The sequence below is a fragment of the Mesocricetus auratus genome, unplaced genomic scaffold, assembly GCF_017639785.1.
Source record: "Mesocricetus auratus isolate SY011 unplaced genomic scaffold, BCM_Maur_2.0 Super-Scaffold_6730, whole genome shotgun sequence".
Classification (NCBI taxonomy): domain Eukaryota; kingdom Metazoa; phylum Chordata; class Mammalia; order Rodentia; family Cricetidae; genus Mesocricetus; species Mesocricetus auratus.
The window spans coordinates 66,073,301-66,093,326 of record NW_024429184.1 but is presented as its reverse complement, the minus strand read 5'-3'; the positions used below and the strand labels follow the sequence as shown (position 1 = coordinate 66,093,326).

The 20,026-nt window shown below is 43.3% G+C and overlaps 1 protein-coding gene across 1 annotated transcript in view; it reads left to right on the top strand.

Annotated features, from left to right (window-relative positions):
- Positions 1-5,116: 5,116 nt before the first annotated feature.
- Positions 5,117-20,026, top strand: part of LOC101832863 (serine/threonine-protein kinase Sgk3) — a 114,159-nt gene continuing 99,249 nt past the window's right edge. The window contains exon 1 of the mRNA XM_040741454.1: positions 5,117-5,227. The gene's annotated coding sequence lies outside the window, so the exon portion shown is untranslated. The remainder of the gene's footprint in view (positions 5,228-20,026) is intronic.

Below are 20,026 nucleotides of genomic sequence, written 5' to 3'. Positions count from 1 at the left end.
CTCAGGACTAATAATTCTTTGAACACAAAAAATGCTGACAGAATGTATGTAAATAAGTTACTGCCAACTATTAACAGACACTTTTGTCCATGATAGCGTAGTCAAATGGAACAGAGAGAATAAAGGGAAAAGGAATCACTTTTCTTCTTGGTACTCAGAACAGATTAGAAGACAAGATTTCCCTAGAAGGAAAATATAATAGTTTTACTTTAATTGTTAGCATAACTTAAAGTAACTTCTTTGTTCTGTTTGTCAAAAACTTGATATGAGCAGTTTAATGGCCCTGAACTTTTAGCACATCCCCTTGGGCTTTCTTGACTCTAACTACTACAGAAAGAGGTTCCTGTGAACCAAAATACCTTAAAATGCAGCACTTTCTTAATTACAAGGCATGTTTAAACTTCAGCTGGCTAATTTGGTCCAAGAAATGAGGATGAGCTGTGGGCCTCCCATCTGCATCCTTCAACTCCAAATTAGCACTCAGTGAAGGGTTTTCCAGATAAAAGAAACAAGTTAGCTCAGCTCTGTGCCAAGGAGGCACTAACAGGTTTCGGTCCTCTTCCCACGGGTCTATGGGTTTTTCTAGCTATGTCTTGTGCTGCTTTATGTTCTATTAGACAGTTTTTGCTTGGAAAGCTAATGGAGTTCTCATTTTTCCTTCTCCCTACTTACTCCATTTTATATCAGGCTTTTCTTTTGTCTGCATTCAAAACCAGTCATGGTTAGGATTATGTCTTAAACTACATCCCCCACAAAGTGGTTTTCTATAGCTTGTGGGGTCCTATAATCTGTATATCAACTGGAGAATATACTGGAAACTACAGCAACAAGTCATGATGACTGACCCACTTAAGTATATGAGTCTGTAATAGGACTACAGAAGAGGGACTCTAAGAGCAATGAAGACAATAGCATCAGGACATCACGCTCACCTCAGCTGGACATTCATCTGCTATAGAACCAGTGTTGGCCCCGACTTCCAAAACCAGTTAACTTTCCAAGAGAAGTCATTCAGGTCCTGTAAGCCATTTAATCAACTGTCCTCCCTAAAGGAAGTTATTTTTCTTCTGTTGGAAGTCCTAAACCTCTTCTAAGGTTATAACAAAAGAACTACAAATACTACAGGACTTTATGGGAATATAAAGATTAACAATCCTCTCAGATTAGGCATCATTTTAGAGAAAGCAATGATGAAAAACAACCAAATGATCTTTTCAATAAAATATATTTGAAAAACACCTGAGTAAGTAGCTAGGGTTTTAAAAAAATATACAGGTCAACAATTCAAATTATTATCAGTTTAATTTTCCAAAATTCTGAACATATCTTATTATTTCTATTTTCTGCTAGTATAAAGGAACACAAACTAAGCATGGTGGTGAACACCTTTAATTCCAGCTGTTGTAAGGCAGACACAGGTGGATTTCTGTGGGTCCCAGCTAGTCTGATCTACATAGTGAGTTCCAGTCCAGACAAGGCTACATAGTGAGACCTTGTATCAAGCAAAACAAAAGACCCCAAAGCACAGAGTGGGCACTTGTACTGAACAGACATCCACTGGGCTCATGGCTCTGTGACTAGTACACCACAAACTAGGGTCAGCAAGTGGCGAAGACCTTTATGTGGTCTCATTCCATAGCAGAGAGTGGGAGGGAGGAAAAGGAGGGAGCAAGAGGCTCAGACTCAAGCTCATAACAAATCCACTCTGGCAATAACCCACTCTCAGTACGAAAACAAGTTAACCATCCGTCTGTTCATAAGGGTTCATCCCTGTGACCTCGTCATCCCTATCAATCCACCCTTCTCAACTGTACAGTGTTGAAAATTAAGTGTCCACCGTATACACTTTGAAAACCTCTGTTCATCTGGTATCAACTGACATTTTGCTGATCTTTGCAGCAATGTCATGATGCACTATCATATCTGTTTTGAGGATGGAAAAGCACCATCATCCTCTAACTAATGAAACAAAAGGATGATTTGCCCAAAGTCCAAAGTGAAAAACGTAGGCATTAAACCTGGGCCTGGTTCCAAAGCTTGCTTTTATAATCTCTACAGATCGAACAGATAAGCAAAATATTTGCCTCATGTGCATGAACAGAGCCGTGTTTCCAAAGAAAATATTAACATCTACACTTTGACCGGAAAAATCTTTGCCTATCTTAAAATTTGATTTATATAAAACCTTTTAAAAATAAATACCATCTAGATATTTAACCAAATAGTCAACATCTTTTATAGTTTAAACTTAAATCATTAACATAATGGACAATGTAAATGAGATCTATATTATCAGAAGAGAGTATGATTAATTAAAAGGTTAGTTAAATAATTTTTAAGGGCTGGAGATGATCTCAGTGGCATGCCAGTGTACACACAAAGTTCTGGATTTCATCCCCAGCACCAAGTTAAAAAGTTGATTTTAAGGATGAGGAACATGGCTCAGTCAGTAAAGTGCTATGAACATGAGGACCTGAGTTTGGATCCCATGTACAAGGTCAGCTATGATGGTACATACCTAATCCCAGTGCTGGGGAGGCAGAGAAGGAGCCTCCCTGGACAGCTAGTCAAACCCACCAACGGTGAGCTGCAGGACCAGCCAAAGACTCCATCTCAGAAACCAAAATGGAGAGAAACAGGAGGAGACAACTGCTGCTAATCCAATCCATACACATGCTTTCATGTGCATTGCACACCCCAACCCCACACGTACACACACACAGACACACACAGACACACACAGACACACACACAGGCACACACACAGACACACACAGACACACACACAGACACACACACAGACACACACACAGACACACATACACACACAGACACACACACACGCAGACACACACACAGACACACAGGCACACACAGACACACACAGACACACACACAGAGACACACACAGACACACACACAGACACACACAGACACACATACACACACACAGACACACACACAGACACACAGACACACAGGCACACACAGACACACACACACAGAGACACACACAGACACACACACACACACACACGCACAGACACACACACATACAGATACAGACACACACACACAGACACACACACAGACACACACACATACAGACACACACACATACAGACACACACACAGACACAGAAACATACACACACAGACACACACACAGACACACACACACAGACACACACATACAGACACACACAGACAGACACACACAGACACACACACACAGACACACACACATACAGATACACACACACACACAGACACAGACACAGACACACACAGAGACACACACACAGACACACACACACACAGACACACAGACATACACACAGGCACACACACAGACACCAGACACGGTTAAGTTCAAGTGAAAAATCTTTTTTTTTTCGAGTCAGGGTTTCTCTGTGGCTTTGGAGGCTGTTCTGGAACTAGCTCTTGTAGACCAGGCTGGTCTTGAACTCACAGAGCTCCGCCTGCCTCTGCCGCCTGAGTGCTGGGATTAAAGGTGTGCACCACCACCGCCCGGCTTCAAGTCAAAAATCTTAATAGTTTGATAATATACTTTTCTTAGTTTTTTGAACAAGCAAGCTTTTAGTTTGCAGCTAAGGCCCATACCTAACTTCCTGCCAATCAAATTTAATTCTTCCTCTTTATTGTCTTACAAATGTTAGCAAGAGTGCTCTTGCTCCCTCCCACACCCTTAGGGAGTGTGTGTGTGTGTGTGTGTGTGTGTGTGTGTACACTAGTTCTTTATAGCAGGAAGATAAATTTGTCCTGGAAATACTATAATGGTTTCCATGTGTTTTTTTTTTCCTAACTTCAAAATGTGGTGATAGTTAGGTATTTATCTTTTAAGTGAGAATGATGTCATTCCCCGTAGTGTTTATTGACACAAAACTTCCTTTTGTTCAAGAACATTTTCAATATTGTGAATATGGCTTTAATTAACAGATACACTGCTCAGTTGTTGGTCTCATCACAGAGAACGTCTGTTTTATTGTGTGGACTGCTTTGTGAGCAGACGGTAGTGGAACATATAAAGGACTACTGGCGATGTGTTATGTTCTGTATTTTCTTGTCCATTTCCGAATGCTACTGAGAATCACTGTTCAGAAAGTTCTGTGGGGATAGCACGTTTCAAAGTATAAAGGAATTTGGATTCACAACTTATTTTAAGATGGAAAAGGCCTTATTGCTGCGTGGGCAGTACAAATAATTATTCTTACCTTTATTCATGAGGATAAGTCTTTTGAGTATCATTTTGAAATATAAGGAATTGCCCTTTGAATTTAGGGAAGTCACTCATTGATCTCAGTTCCTCTATTTGTTCACAGATTTGTGGCAATTTTTCTGGAATCGTACGATTTAAAAGTACAGATCGATGCTGTAAAATTCTGAAGCATGCACTACAGATGAAATCTTTACACAGTTATTCGGGTTTACTTTCACATGGCATTGGACGAAACCTAAATTACAGTGGTGGTGTGGGAGTGCACTCTAGCTCAAAGTCTTTATTCCACAACCACCGAGTCGTGTAATTCTTAGTTCCCCATTCACAGACGACGTTTAAAAAACGGTAGCTTCTGTCGTTAAGAGGATAAGCGCCTGCAGCAGAACGTGTTGGCCAGTTTAAAAATAGTCACTGATATAAAATGAAGCAGAGAAAGGCATGTTCTCGGCACAGAGGACCTGCCAATTTGTGAGAGTTCTCGCCCATCTATACACACAGGTCAAAATTCTGCTGACGTGGGAAAAGTGGAGAAAACTGCCCAAATAACGCTAAACGGAGCACAATGGCTCTCCACCTCGTTCGGATACTTCTTTGGCTTCTGCAAGCGTCCAGCTTGTAGAAAGCTGCAGCCTCCGGTCCTTCTCGCGACCGTCCTCCGTCGCTCGAGCTCCCGGGTGGGCCAAGGTCACTTTTCTCGGCGGTCCTCGCGCACCCGTCTGCTGAGCTCAGGAGCCCGGCGTCTCCTCCTGAACTTTGCACCCCGCGTGACGAGCGCGGACGGGCGAGCCGCTCACTGCGCCACCCGCGCGGGTCCCGGTCGTCCCCTCGCGTCCCCCGCCCGCCCGCCCGCCCGCCCCGCGCTCCGCGGGAGGAGCCGCCGTGACGCGGTAGGGAGGAAACGCCGGCGCCCGGCCGCGCCGCCGGGAAGGAGGAACCTCCAGCGCGCTGGGCTCCGCGCCCGGGCGCCCGGGGACGCCGCGCAGCCCGGTAGGTGCGGGGCGGGTGGTTGGGGCCGCGCTGCGGGGTCCGGGCCGGGGCTCTCCCGGACGCCGGGAGCCCGCCACGGCCGGGCGCGCGGTCTTTGTGTTCCCGAGTCGAGTTGAGCGCCGCGGCGAGGAGCCCAAGCGCGTGGGTGGACGCGGAGAACCCGCGTGGCCCCGGAGCTGGGCAGCGGGCGGGGAAGACCGGAGAGCCCACCTGGATGGGGACGTGGGTTACCTGCGCAGACCCGCGTGGGACGCCTGGGCCCGGAGGAGGCCGGCGGGATTAAGTGGTCGTCCTGATCGATCCCACAGGACTAGGAGGCATCGCCACTCTTTTGCAAGTTCTCGGATTCGAACCCTTCTGGTCTGTTTTCTACCGGTCTGTTTCTGAGTCTCCCGGTTTCAGCGCTGACATGTGCCACCTTAAAAGCGCCCTGAGGGTTTCGGTGATGGTTCTTTGAACGCGTAGAAAAGAGAGAGGATCCGTCTCGTGAAACAGTGTTTGACTTAAATTTTTGCACCGAATGCTGAATATCTGCAAGGGTGTACTCGAGATTCCGAAATAAATAGAGAACAAAGTCTCAGCAGTTTTTGTCGGGGTGAAAAACTAAACAAAACAAAACCCCAAACTGCCTGTTAGGTATTTTGATTCTCCCCTCCTCACTAAGTTGAGTGTTTACCCAACAGGCCTGCAAAGTGCCTGCTTTATTTACCAAACACAGCTCTTACTATGAATTGGGCTGTTTCCTAAGTGCTTTATAAATATTACCTCAAATTCTTAACTCAAAATATTTAGTGATAGTGGTTGTAGCCATGAAGAGGCCATGCACGCTTTAGTTCCCCCAGTGTCATAGAAAGAACTAGAAACATTAGAGGAAGTTTCAGACATATTTTAGGAATGGGTGTGCCTTCTGCCCCCTAGGCTACCACTCCCCTAAAACAAGCTATTACTCCTCATTTCCTGTGGGGTGCGAGCTTGGAGAAATGAGACCTGCCGCAGGTCTGAGGTTAGGTTCCACAGAGTTTCAGAAAGGTGGTCGCTGCCCTTCACCATCCTCCAGCCAGGGCCGACAACTCCGGCATCAGAAGTTCCCTTTCTTTAAGCTGCCATGGGGCTGAGCCTAGTTTTGTTTTTGAAAGGAGCTTTGTTTCAAATCTTTTGACAATTCATATGACTGTGGCTGAGATGGGCGCATCAGATTAAACTTGAACTGTGAATGTTTTTGTTTCTGCATATTAACATAAACAGTGTTTGACAATTTTCTGCGGTTCATTGTTGGTAGTTCTGAGTTGGTGGATGTGTCCCATAAGGTGTCCATTTTGTGATTGCAGCTTGTATATAAAAAGGATTTCCCCCCCTAGAAGAAAATGACCTTTTCAAATGAGTGTTGTAGGCCTGGTGTCTAGATAGGAAAGGCCTAGAATGGAGAATAAGTAAGGTTGACTTAGTTTTTGTCACTGTGGTATTATAAATGTGATATCAAAATCTCCCTATCAGTTGGTTCTTTTCCTTCCTGTGAATTTTCATTTCCTGGGAGATGACTGAGTTGACTTTGAGGTGTGGAAGCATGGAGGCTCTCCCTCCTCTGATGTAATTTGTGATAGGTAGCACAGGACATTGGTGGTGCTTATGAGTTAACTTCACCCAAACACCTAACAATTGCGTGGTTTGCAGAGGATCTTAGACATCCTCATTTGTCTTCAGAGAGACCGGGGCGGTCAGTAGCCGTTAAAAAAACCCCACTCTGTAAAGTAAAGACACCCAGGCGGAACACTGTTGATTCGCTTTAAGCACTGTTTGCGGAGCTGATGGGGGGGGGTGAGCTCAGATGAGTAGGTGTATAGCCGGACAGAGCCTGGCACGTGCAGGCCTGTAATAAATATTTGTGGAATGAATGACTTCAGATAGCTTGCTCTTTCAAAACATACCTCCTAAAATACCGTTGTCATTGATTTGTGCTGAAGAAATTTCCAGGTCTAATGCAGCACCTCTCTCATTACAAACAGTATTTGATCCAGTACCTTCCCTGTAGGTGCCTCTTGGACTCAGGATTTATCATCTTTAGTTTTTGAAAAAGAAATTAGCTTAGTGGTTGTTTTTCTTTTCTGTCAAATACCCTACCTGTTGTTTTCAGTTTCAAGGGGGTTTAGGTTGGACAAATGGTGTTAGTGTTTTTGCTGACAGCCGCCTTTCACCTGTCTCTAAGCTACTCGGATTTTTGATTGAGTTCAAATACAGTGACAAAGGTCTCTTTCACTGACTGAAGTGTCTGATATGGTGGATGTTTTCATGCTGATTACTTTAGTATAAAGTATCTTTTAAAAAAGCAAAAAAAAATAATTTATTTATATCCTTTAAGCATGGCTCTTGGCATCCTCAAGTATGTGGTCACCAGGTGGGTTACCTTCAGTTAGAGAGGAAAATGTAGCGGTTACCTGGTAGAGGACTTGGGAAGGGCCATCGGATGAAGTGAAATGAAGTGTGGCCTTTCCCACCGGGAACATTGGGTACAGGGAAAACCTTAATGGAGCCGATTGGAGTCAGCTGTCAACCTGCCATGTGGGGGTGGGATAAAATCTTCTCAAACCTGCCTTGTGTAGAAACCCCCATTACCCTGTTCAGCCTTCATGTGTTCTTTCTTAAAACTTCATGTAAATTGCGGACTAAACTGCAGATTCATGAAAGTCGAGTTATGTAACGTGTTATTCCTGACAGAAACAGCTCCCACACTCTTTTAAGTGAAGCAGTGTCTCTGTTTTCCTTTACCTGTTCCTTATAGTGGAAGCTGTGGTCTTGGTTCTCGGAGAAGTGTGGTAAACCTAGCAACTGCCGAGAGGTCCCATCTTTTAGTTGACAGCAGGACACTTTTAACACTAGCTTTGAGTTAATTGCTGTTTCTGAGAAGATGTAGAATCATATGTTGAAGGCCAACCCGAAGTGTGAGGCCAAGGCTGAGGGCTTCTGAGAGAATTAGGGCCGTGTGTAGCAAGCCAAGCCTTTGCTCAGTTTGTCAGATTCATCCCTGTTTCCCAAGGGTCTTGTAGATATGCCCAAGTTTATCTCTGTGTAGCCATAATTCTCTTTAAAACCAAACTGTACATAGCTCTGTTGGAAGGGTGTTTGCCTTGTACTCTGGAGGCCCTGGATATGATCTCCTTTGTTGTCAAACAAACAAGCAAAACCAACAATAAAAGCCTAGCAGGGCATGATGTCCCATGCCTATAAAGATTGGGCATTTGAATCCTCAGTTGTCCCCAAGAACAGCCTGGACTACAGAGCTAGACCCTGTCTCAGAACCAAACAAAATAAATCCAACGCTGTTTTCCTCCTGTGGGATTATGGGTGAGTTTAAGAGGCCATAGTAGGAAGGCAGTCGTTGTAGGGTGAGACACTGATCTTTTGTAAGGTGGAAAATAGGTGTGTGGGTGAAATACACAGTATTAGTGAGACTCAGGGGAGATTCCTGTGAAGTACAACTTGGTTTCCACTGTGGAGACCAATATAGGGAAGACCTAAAGGATACTGACACTTGGAAAGGGCTACAAATATCTACCAGCGCAGTAAGTTTTCAAGGGGAGAGTTGGCTATAAGCTTACTCGTGCTGAAGTGTTCTTACAGGTCGGTAGTTTCTCTCTCTCTCTCTCTCTCTCTCTCTCTCTCTCTCTCTCTCTCTCTCTCTCTCTCTCTCTCTCTCTGGTTTATAAAGACAGGGTTTCTCTGTGTAACAACCCTGGCTGTCCTGGAATTTGCTCTGTAGACCAGACTGGCCTTGGACTCACAGAAATCCACCTGCCTCTGCCTCCCAAGTGCTGGAATTAAAGGCATGTGCTACTACTGTCCAGTTAGGTAGTTCTTTCCTTAGGCCACAAAGTGAGGGCTTTGCAGATACTTTGAAAGTGGCTTGAAACTTAAGAGCATGGGTGGTTCTGGATTTTGTACCTTTTTAAGGGTTTCTTTTTTGAGAATGTCTGTCATACTGAGATGTCATTGTTTGCCCTGTGAGTTTGCACTGTGATTTTAAAGAATTAGCTCTGCTTACACAGCATAAAATAACTAGTATAGTTCAGGTTAGCTGCTTCATATGTGTATACATATCATGTGTATGTTTGTGTGTGTGCTGGTACATATATACGTGTGTATACGGGTGTGCATGAGGCTAGATGTCAACCTCAGGAGATGTCCATCTTGTTTTTGAGATAGGGTCTCTCAATGTGAACTTGCCCATTAGGCTAGGTCAGCTGGCCAATGAGCCTCATAAAAGCCACCTGTCCCTAGGGCTGAAATTACAAATGCATGCCACCATTTCCTGCTTTTAACATAAATTCTGGTCATCAAAGTCAGGTTTTCGTGCTTTCATGGCAAGTACTCTGCCAAGAGAGCTATCTCCAACCCTGCAGCACCAACACCCCCCCGGTTTTGTGCTATATTTGCCAAGTGAGCTAATACCAAGCATTCTGTTCTCTAGTTAAAATGTATTTTATAACACTCATCTATAACACATGAGATTCTGGGGTTGGAGAGATTGACAGCCTTGCTATATGGTCCAGAGTTCAAATCCACCCACGAAAAAATATGGGCATGGATGCGCATCCCTGTAACTCCAGTTTTGGAGACAGCTGGATCCTGAGACTGGGTGGTCAGCTAACTTACCCAGAAAGGCTGGCTTCCAAGTTAGAAAGAAACTGGCTCAAACTAAATAAGGCAGAAGTGACAGAGCAAGAGAGAGCCTGGCTCTGGCCTCTGTGTGAGTATACACAAGCACACACTGTCACAGACGCACATCCGTGCAACACACACACACACACACACACACACGCATGCACACACTCTCATCTTTGGGACTGGGTTAACCAGTCTCCAGACTCTGGATGTTACTTCCTCCAGTTCAGTGGCATGCTGTTAGGGCTAGAGCAGTTTGCTTGTTTGAATTGAAAATGGGAAAGAAACTTATTGCTGTCATTTGCTTTTTACATTTTAATTGCTTTTGAAATAGAAGGTCTCAGTGTGTTGCCCAATGGGGCCTCCAGCTCCTGGCCTCAAGTGATAGTCCTGCCTAGGCCTCTTGATTGCTGGGACTTCAGGCACATGACCGCCATGTCTGACATTATTCTGCCTTTTAAATAAAAGTAGATTAAGGCTGAGCCAGGTGTGGCAGTGCATTCTTGTTACCCCAGGGTTTGGAGGGCGGCAAAAGCAGGTGAATTTCTAGAGGTCCAAGCTAGCTTGGGCTGTGCAGCCATCTAAAACGGAGGCTAATTAATTTTAAATGTCTGAGTTTCCAATTCAGCGTTTACACATGTAGAGAAGCATGTAATGTAGGACAAGAGTATAAGTTGCACACTCATGTATGAGATGTAAGGCATATGCAGGTTGGGGACTTTGTGAGATTTCCCCCATGCACATAGGCATGTCAACTGGTGTGGTCATTAGGTAGGTCTTACACATGCAACCATATTTGGAGAATTTATAGTCACAGCATCCCTGTCATGTCTACAGGATACTGTCTTCAGGTAGCACCCAGCTCTTCTGACTTTTATAGTCTTTCCATCCCTCTTCCATGATGCTCCTTGAGCCTTGGGTGTTGAAGCTACATTGTAGATGTACCAATTGGGGCTGGGCTCCCACGGTCATCTATTCTCTGCATTAAAAGGGGGAGAAGAATTATGTAAATAATAAGCACAAAAGGGCTTTAACTTTCCCATGGCACCAGTCGATGGACATCTAGGCTGCTGCTCCATTTCTTAGCTATTGTGAATAGAGCAGCAATGATATGGCCCAGAGAGTATCTCTGTAGTAGGATACAGAGTCCCTTAAAAAGTTTAAAAAAGAAAGCATCTTCAACAAACGGTGCTGGCATAACTGGATATTGGCATGTAGAAGACTACAGATAGATCCATGTCTATCGCCATGCACAAAACTTAAGTCCAAATGGATCAAAGACCTCAACATAAATTCAGCCACACTGAATCTGTTAGAAGAGAAAGTGGGAGGTACCCTTGAACGAATTGGTACAGGAGACCGCTTCCTGAACATAACACCAGTAGCACAAACACTGTAGCTCAGGCTGTTGTGAAAATCCATATAAAACCAAGAATAGACTTGAATTCAGGATAATTCCCCTGCCTCAGCCTCTCAAGTGCTGGGGATTCCAGGTGTGAGCCACCATTCCAGGCATTCGGTGCCATTTTAAAAACACGTAAACAGGCTTGCCTTGCTGGAGAGAGTCATGCTTATGTAGCAAGTGAACGTCAGAGATTCCATACACCTTTGCATCAGCTACTCACTGTGTTTCCTGGCCAGCTGCCATGCCTCAAACCTGGCTGACATTCTTGGAAATTTATACTACTGCTAACATGGAGAATGAGTGGGAGTGTGTGGACAGATTGACAAATTCACCCGAAACCGCCTGAAACGCAAGTCCTCGAATGGGTCATACATAGGTGTGTGTTGTGAGTGCATCTAAAACATACCATAATTAAGAAAAGCAGTGATGGAGTATTTACAGGTAATTTACTGTCATCACAAAGAAGCAGAATTGATGGATTTGAACCAAGGAAAAAATGGCCATTCTGAGGTTGTTAGAAAGGAAAGCCGCTGAACTTGAGCCATTTAAAATGTTCTTCTAAGCATAAGCACATTGCTTGAGGTAATTGGTCTGACAGCGCTGCCATCATTGGTGGAAACACGTTACCTTGGCGTTTCTTATGATCCTACTAAATAGGCTATCTTGGGGCGGGGGGGGGATGGTAATACCTAGCAAAAGCTCATGCACACATCTTTGCATACTGACACCCCTAGTTTTTCCAGACAGCATCTGTGTTGACATCTGTTAACTTCCTTTTCGTTTCGCCAGTTTGTGTGCAGAGTAATCCACACCTGCGCCTCCAGCTCCTGTGTCTTCCTCTTTGCTCAGAGTTCTGTCTCTGCCTTTCTGTCTCTCTCCTCATTCCTTTCTCCTCTTCCTAACTTTTGCATCAACTGGTTCTCTCCATCTCTCTTCTCCATTTGCTCTTCATTTTGATCTTGAGCAAAAAAGATGCTAATTACAGTGGGATGTTTAAGAGAAGGCCTTTAATAAGGAAAAGGAAAGCTTTTAGTTTGCAAGGAAAGGTAGACATTATGATGAATGAGTGGTTTCAATCTCCAAAGATCCAGAGAATACCCAGTAATTCCTTTCAAAATATCCATAGAGGTTTCCTACCTCCTCACCACTAAATAAGCTGTTTTTCCTTAAATATTGACATGAACTAAGAAATGTGAAGCTATTTATAAATTTTTCTTTTAATCATGTTACTGCAACAACATCAGTTTGTGAATTTTTTTCCTATTAATAAATGGGTCAAAAAGAGTGTTTTGTTTGGAAAAATAACACCATGATACGACATAGTTCTCTTTAGACAATATATACAAAGTTTAAGTATCTGGCTTAAAAACTGCTTTCTTTGTTGTTGGTTTTCAAATAAGTTGAAGATCTTAGCTATCCCAGACAAAACTGGTATTGAGCTTTGAGATGTGGTATATCAAGTTTCTGAACACTTGCCCTCCAGATTTCCAGCAGTACCTACACACGGGCCGAGATCTTGGATCCACCTGCTCCAGGTCCTCACTGGAGACTTGCATGCATGCAGAGAGTGACCCAGACAGGTAGCTGTTTGCATTCTGGCACCAGGTTGCCTGTAAGGATGCTTGGGCCAGATGTTTGAGGTCCTTCTCCCCAAAGTGAAGCTACTTGAGCTGCACAAGAGTGAAGACTTACTTTTTATAAACATTAGTAGATTTTGAAAAGATGTTTTTGTGCAGCCTCCCAACAGCATGCTACTAAAATTGAAACATGAACTACTATATTATTTGTTTGGACTGGGGCATTGTAAGAAAACATTCAGAACTAAGACTACTATTTTTTTATGAGTTATAGCTTTCTTTCTTTAAAAAATTATTTAGTTATCGTGTGTGTGTGTGTGTGTGTGTGCACATGTGCCTGCCCACATGTATGGAGTCGGTTATTTCTTTTTACCTTGTGGGACCTGGACTGAAACACATATTGTCAGCTTGGCATCAGACAGCCTTACCTACAGAGCCATCTCACTGGCCCTGTGTGTGTTAGTGCCTTCAGTCTTGCTATGAACAGAAATGATGTGAAAGAGGAAACATTTGTTTTGGCTCCTGGTTTCAGAGATTTTTGGACCATCAGAGCTGAGAAGGTATGGAAGGAACATGTACTGGACTTCTTCAGATACTGATGGTCCAGAAAGCAGACAGTGCAGCTGGAGCTAAAGGAGGATATAACCTTTAAAGGCATGCCCTTTGTGAGCTGCTTCCATCAGCTAGGCACCATGTCTTACACACTCCACAGGCTTTGGAATAGCCCCTCAAGTTGGGGACCAAGCATCATCTAAGGCATGAGTATAATTGGGTATTCCCAACTTCCTGTTCCCAAATACCTGGCAACTGCTTCCCAAATTACCACACAGAGGCTTAATATGAATGATAAATGCTTGGCCAATAGCTCAGGCTTATCACTAACTAGCTTTTGCATTTTACGTTTACCCTTATTTACGCTCTGCCATATGGCATGGCACATTCATCTCCTGCTCCCTCTGCATCTGACTGGTGACTTGACTCCACCCTTCTTCCCATCATCCTTAGTTTGGTACCCCCTCCCCCCACTGCCTGACTACTGGCATTTTATTAAACTAATGCGAGTGACAGACTTTTACAGTGTACAAAGAGTTTATTTCACAGCACATAAGACATTGGGGGAACGTTCCATATTCAAACCATGGCTTTGTTTCCCTTTCATGTTTTCAAGTGCTGTGTCTACAATTCATTGTGAAGCCTTCCATTCTGATACTGTGAATAAGGACAAATGTTGAGTTACTGTTAGGGTGTTAAAGGAAGCATTTGATTGACATCTGCACTATTGTGCTGACTGTATATTTGTTTGTATATCAGCATAGTTAGTAAAAAATACTTTATATTTCTCCATGATATCTGATGTTATTGCCATGTATACAGTTTACCTACTTAAGAGTATGTAGGTTTGGTGCCATGGGAAAGTTAAAGCCCTTTTGTGCTTATTATTTACATAATTCTTCTCCCCCTTTTAATGGTATACACTAGGCTAAGTGTTTTCTATCACCAGAATCTTTGTAATTTTATCCCTTATGGTATCTGTATTCTACCTTTCAGAGAGAAAAGAGAAGGGAATTATTGTTTGCTGGGGGCAGGGCAAGATGATTTTATTAAAAAGCCACAATAGGGCTGGACAGGTGGCTCAGTGCTGAAGAGCAGTGGCTGCTCTTGCAGAGGACTTGGGTTTGTTTCCCAGCATCCACACAGTAGCTCACAACCATCTGTGAGGACAGTTCCAGGGGAAGAAACTCCCTCTTCTAGCCTCCACTAGGCATCAGGCATATACATGTTATACAGATACACCTGCAGGCAACACAGCCATACACATCTTTATAAAACTTAAAGTCACAATAACTATGGGTTGGTAAATAGTTTTATTTATAGATAGACACACTGGGCATAGCAAGGACTCAAAAACTGCTGCCCATATCGGCATGGGGTCAGAGCCCATCCCTGGTGTCAGCATCCCCGCAGTTCTTCCCGCTTTATTCCTTGTCCCCCTGTGCCTGTCAACAGGGGTAAAAGCTAACCCCCTTCAGCATAACAGGCAACATTAACCCAAAGATGACCCAGATGACCTTCTCCTGATGAGGCATCCAGGGGGTTTGAAAACTCACTCTGTATCTTCATTATTCTGAGATAGTTTTAATGCTTTAGTTTAGAAATGAGCTGGATTTCAGTAACTGACTGAAGATGCATTAAATATATTATAATTTCTGTCTACTAGAAAAGGTCTTAAAATTCTGTATTTAAAAGCTGATTATTTGAAGCCTTGAATCACCAGAATTTGAATGTTATTTGTCAAACATTCAGACTCTTAGTGGCCAATGTCCATTAAATTTGAAAAGGACAGATACCTTTGTGTTCTGAAACTACTCAGGTACCAGCATTATTTATATTAATTATCACTTTGCCTTTTTGGTGGGGAAGGATGGCCATTAACTTGGCAGATATGAGATGAGCTTCTAACATGAAAAATGATAAACATTTTAGGTTCAAAATCTCCTGTAGTTCTGTCTAATAAGATGTGTTTGCATTTCTAGGTCAAGAGGGTGCTGACGTGGTCTTCTTGTCTCCTAGAGTTGTGGATAGGAAAGTTAATCCGTAAGACAATGGTATTGGGGGGGATCTTTAGGAAGAGGTGTAGATCGAGAGGTCTCTGTCCTCTCAGATTGGATTAATGCTGTTTTAAAATGGTATATGGAAGTGGATTGGTGCTTTTCTGCCCAGTACAGATGGAGGGTCAGACCCTCCCCATCCTTGTCCCTCCCTGCTGCATGGTAACATAGCAAGGGTGGCCCTTCAGGTCAGATACAGGCACTTGAACTTGGACTTTAGCCTTCTGGAATGGTTACAGTTCAATTCTTTACAATAGACTTGATTTCATATATCCTATTACGATGGCGCATGGCTCGCAGAGATGAGGAGAAAGATGCTGAGAAATTGCAAACAGTTGCAAAAGCTTGGAAAGATGTTAGAGTAAGTAGAGATGGTGGTCTGTACTATACCCACTCTGTAAAAGTGACTTCATTCAGATATAGTTCACATGCCGTTAAGAGTATCTTTCAAACCACAATTCAGAGAGCCAAGGGTGGTGACACCGGCCTGTAGCCACAGCACTTGGGAAACTGAGGCCGGACAATCTGTAGTTCAGGTTGTTTCTGCTGCACAATAAGTGAGACGGGACCTGTGAGACCGTTTCTCAAATGACAAACAACAGTAAAAGCCCTCAGCCAGTGACTTGTTCAGAAAGTTGTACAGTCGTCACCTCTACCCAGTTCCAGAACTGTGGTCCCCCAGGAAGAAACCTGAACCCATAGTTCTTAGCTCTCTCTCTCTCTACACCCATAGATTTTCCTGTTCTGGGCATTTCATAAAAAAATTCAAGCACACGCTACTCTGTGTTCTGTTACAGGCTTTCTTCACTTAGCACAGTTTCAGGGTCCATCCATGTTGAAGCATGTGGTGCATACTTTTTATTGCTGAAAACCATTTTACTGTGTAGACACATTAATCATGTTTTGCTTATTCTGCCATCCACTGGGGAGCATTTGGGTGGTTGCCATGTTTTAGCTGTTAGGAATAAAGTCGCTGTGAATATTTATGAATAAATCCTGTGTGGCCGCATGTGTTCACTTTCCTCAGATGCATGCTAAGAGCTGAATTGCTGGACCATATGTACTTCTCTGCCTGACTTTTTTGAGGAATTCACAAACCATTCTCCAGACTATCTGTTTGACTTTATAGTTTTCTTGTTAGTGTACAATGGTTCAGCATTCTTTTTAAAGATTTCATTTATTATTAGTGTGTGTGTGTGTGTGTGCGCGCGTGCGTGCGCGTGCGTGTGTGCCACAGTTTGCACAGTGTGCGCGTGAAGGTTAGAGGACAACTTGACAACTTTGTGGGCCATTTCTCTCTGTCTACCTTCATGTAGGTTCCAGGGATGGAACTCAGGATGCCAGGCCAGTGTGGTAAACAGTTTACCTACCGAACTGTCTTGCAGGTCACAAGCGTTTGGATTTCTTCACATGCCCTCCAACACTTGCTGCACAAACTCCTATTTTAGTGGATGTGAAGCGGCATCGTGGTTTTGGTTTTCAGGGCTGCGATAACTCAACGCTGTGTCTTCTCATGTTCTGATTCAGCCAGTTATAAGTTTTCTTTGGAAAAGTATCTATTCAGAATCTTTGTTCATTTGAAAAGTTGGGTTATTTTTTTTTTTTTGAGGCAGGGCCTCATCTAATTTGGTTTTTAAAACCATCGTGGATGGGCGGTGGTGGCACACACATTTCATCCCAGCACTCTTTCCTTGCTCTGTCTTGTCTGGGTCTTCTTGGGTTAGTTTTGTTAGTTTGTTCTACTGATGTGTTCCCAGTCATCCATCCGGTTGTGTGCAGTTCCTCATGGCCTCCTCTTTTAGCTCCTGTTATTCCTCTGAGACTGGCAGTGACATTCCCTTTTCCTTTTTTTTTTAATACAGGAATTTATAGCTACATGTTTTTCCTCTGAATATATTACTAACTCATCACTGGAATTTGTCATGTTATGGTTTAAAATCTTTTTTAGTTGTCTTTATGATTTCTTCTGTAAAACTATTGGTTGCTTAAGACTGTGTTTAGTGAGTTTACCATATTTTCTCTGTGGTTACATTTTGATTTAATAATACTGCTCTCTGAGAACACACCTCGTATGATTTCTGGATTTTTAGTTTACGGAACCTGTTCATGACCTGACATCTGGGCTGCTGTGGAGAATGCTCAATTTGTGCTTGACTTCTGTGGCTGGCAGGTGGCAGGATTACGTCTCCTAGGTCTAGGTGGTCCTGGGTGTCGGTCCTATCTTTCCTTGATGATCCTCTGCCTCCAAGCGTCCCTTACTACTTCTGACATAATGTTATAATAGTTCATGTTGATTCATCTGGTAAAACTCACTTCGAAGATAAAAGGCTCAAATGCAGACTTAACAATGTTTCAACTAGCTATTTTTTTAAAATTTTTATTGATAGTTGGGTGAATAGTGCACACCTTTAATCCCAGCACTTGGGAGGCAGAGATAGATGGATCTCTCTGTGAGTTCCAGGCCAGCCTCCAAAGCAATACAGAGAAACTGTCTGAAAAACCAAAAAAAAAAAAAAAGTTAAATATCCACATTTTGACTTAAAAAGAAAAGAAACTCGTATATGTATTTTGCCTGATCTTTCAGTTAATAAGTTAAATCATATAACAATACTCATTTAGAAGGTCATTAGCCTGAGGAAGAATATGGGGTCAATATGATATAGACAGAAAAATTCTAGAAGGCACATGTGGAATCTAAAGCATCATGTTGGATGAAATGATAATGTAGGAGAAAGTATAGATACCAGACAGCACCTATAGAAGACTCAATCAGGATTGCATTGTGGGGGAAAGAATATAGAGCATGAAGAAGGAGCTAGCTATAGAAATATTTATAGGTCTTGGCAAAGAGGCTGTTACTCAGAAAATGCAGTTCCAAGCAATCTGAATCTGTTTCCGTCTCTGGGAGGAAAATGTCTGAGAGAGCAGCCGGCTGTTGACACACGTCCTCTTCAGCAGTGTGGTTACTACAGTAACTGAGTTACAGCCTTCCGTTTCGAGTGCGCGGCAGTGCTCCTGGCAACACTGTCTAAGGGACGAATGTGATTATAACTTATGCACTGACCTGTGAAAGAAATGATGGCTGTGAAAGTGCTTGGCCCAGTGACGAGCTTGTAGACGGCCCCTGATGCACGTTGGTGGGTATAAGCCTGTCTGCGGCTGCATGCTGCATAACAGCCTCGCCTGGGGAACTGAGACGGCCTGGGCGCTAGTAGTAGATCTGCCTCTAACTTGTAACCTTAACAAGTGAGAATTTAGTTTCTTTGACTATGAATTACTCAAACTTTTTCCACCTCTCAAATTCTATGGTTCTGTTAAATTCTTATGAAAAAAACAAATGTGAAAGATTATTCTTTCAATAAAGATGGAGTTTTTGTTGTTGTTTTCAACTTTTGCCATTTTAACTAGGCCTGCATGAATAAGATTCTTGATAGCATTATCTAAAGCCAAGCAGTGATTTATTTGAAAACAAAGGGTTTCTTTGCAGTGTCATTTAGCTTGGCATGGCCATGAATCCAAGAATTATTCTACAGGAACCAGAGAACAGTAATGCGGTTGTACTTAAACCCAGAGTTCCGCACAGCCATTCACCAGAAATGAACTGAGGGGAATGGCTACTTCTGAATTTGCAAAAGTTCTACAATGTACCGGCGGGGCTTGCTGCAGGAATCATAGTAAACAGGCGTTGGAAAGTGTGGTTCCGATCATCCAAAGCTGACAGAGAAACTGCTGCATTTGTTGTCTTTGCTTGGGGCAGTGTGATCTGTGTGATATTAAAATGCCATGATGACATAAAGGTTAGAATTTTTACTACTTGAAATGTGTGTTGCAACAGAGAATGGATCAACATGTTTGATGGCCTTTGCTATTTTATTTTTTGAGACAGGGTTTCGCTGTATGGACCTAACTGTCCTGGGACTAGCTCTTGTAGACAAAGCTGGCCTTGAATTCATAGAGATCCTCCTGCCTCTGCCACACAAGTGCTGGGATTAATGGCATACGCCACCACTGCCTGGCGGCCTTTACTTTTCTTTTTTTCTCTTTTTCTTTTTTTGGTTTTACGAGACAGGGTTTCTCTGTATTGTTTTGGAGGCTGTCGGTCCAGCCCGGCCTCGAACTCACAGAGATCCGCCTGCCTCTGCCTCCTGAGTGCTGGAGTGCTGGGATTAAAGGCTTGCGCCACCACTGCCCGGCGGCCTTTACTTTTCAATGAATGCCTTCAAATGACAGCTAATGGATTCTCACTTAGGTAGCATGTTTCTTTTAAAGATTGTTGGAGTTGTCAGAACAAAACCTTTATTTTCTATTGAAAGAATTCACTCTTAAGTCAGGTGTGGTGGCACACGCATGTAATCCTAGCACTTGGGAGACTGTGGTGGGAGGACTGACGGTTTGGAGGCCAGACTGAGCTTCTTAGTGAGGGGTTTGTGCTTCATACAAAGATCCCATCTGAGTGAAAGAGCAAGACACATTGAGCACGTCGGAGGTGTCCTGGGCAGACCAGAGGACAAGCTGTCAAGTGTGCTGGGTCATAGTTCTGCACGGAGTGTTT